Source organism: Saprolegnia diclina, assembly GCF_000281045.1.
Source record: "Saprolegnia diclina VS20 unplaced genomic scaffold supercont1.275, whole genome shotgun sequence".
NCBI lineage: Eukaryota > Oomycota > Saprolegniomycetes > Saprolegniales > Saprolegniaceae > Saprolegnia > Saprolegnia diclina.
In genome coordinates this window covers 1-1,539 of record NW_008246342.1, presented here as the reverse complement: position 1 = coordinate 1,539, position 1,539 = coordinate 1, and positions in this window count along the sequence as shown.

Sequence of the window (1,539 nt, the reverse complement as noted above, 5' to 3'; positions counted from 1 at the left end):
CCCCAATGCGGCTGAGGAGCTGCAGGACTCAGCGAGGCATCACACATAAGTTTCCGTTCGTTACAAGCTAGCGGTAGCTCGAACGGCCCTTTGCATTATCGCAAAAGAGGCGTCGAAGGGGTGTGCTCGAGAGCCATGGGGGTGAACCAGACACGTTGAAGGCGTAATACGTGCGCCTGGCCTCGGAAAAACGTGCAACAGCACTGGCCAAGCTCTCTATTTCTTTGCTGATGCGTCGTGGGCAAGCTGCAGCGCGATGGAAGGTCAAAATTTGGTCTTGACGGGCCTTGGTGAATGTCGTGCCTTTGCCCATGCTTATCGCGGCTCAAATCCAAGTGTGAGCTGCCGATATTGGATACAAGGGTAGAAAAGGCTCAACGCAATCAAGTGACATGCGACTGCGCTGCGTTTTGCTTGTTGATCGACTCTAATCGGTCGATTTACGCCCCTGTGTCCAAACTTCTTTCGCGGGTAAAATATCACTTTTTGACGAAAAATCGCGAATTCTCATCCGGGACGCCGCAGATCGGCCTGCAATTTTGCAGGTCGATGCGTCACATTCTGACGCTTCTACTAGGCTAAAAACCAGCGAAAACAGTGCGGTACAGACATATTTTCATCCAATGAACACAGTGTAGCTAAATTTATTGCGCGCATTGTAGTCGCATGATAGCACCAAGGCCTTGCTACTGCTCCATTCGTCAACGTGGACCCAAGCTCATTTGGCGTCAATTTAAAACAAACGTGCATTTGGATTACAAACACAAAGTCACTCCGCTTTAGAGACGGCGGCGAAGGCGCGCCGAGGCACTGTCGGCACACTCGACCGCGACGCTGAGCGTCTTGAACGTTCCGTCGCACGGGTTGCCAAAGACCCTAACGACAAGATGAGTACATCTGCTGACACAATAACCAAGAAGTTGAATATGATATGCATAATAGGGTGTTCAACGATCCGTGCCCCGGCCTTCTCAAGTCGCTGAGCATCGAAGCGGTGTGCGCTCCTCTCCCGCCGACGCCCGCACCGACACCGGCACCGACGCCGGAACCGACGCCCGCACCGACGCCGGAGCCGACTAGCTCGTCCAGCGGCTCAGGCTCTACGACTCCGTCGCCGACGCCGACTAGCTCGTCCAGCGGTTCAGGCTCTACGACTCCGTCGCCGACATCGACTAGCTCATCCAGCGGTTCTGGATCGATTACACCTTCGCCGACATCCACCAGTTCTTCGAGTGGTTCGGGCTCGACTACGCCTTCGCCGACGTCGACAAGCTCGTCCAGCGGTTCGGGCTCGACTACTCCCTCGCCGACGTCGACCGGCTCTTCGAGCGGGTCGGGCTCTGCCACACCGACGCCCACAGTGACTAGCTCATCCAGCGGCTCCGGTTCGACTACTCCGACGCCGACCTCCACTAGCTCGTCCAGCGGTTCGGGCTCGACCACGCCATCGCCGACTTCTACTAGCTCGTCCAGCGGCTCCGGTTCGACTACTCCGACGCCGACGTCCACCAGCTCATCCAGCGGCTCCGGTTCTACCAC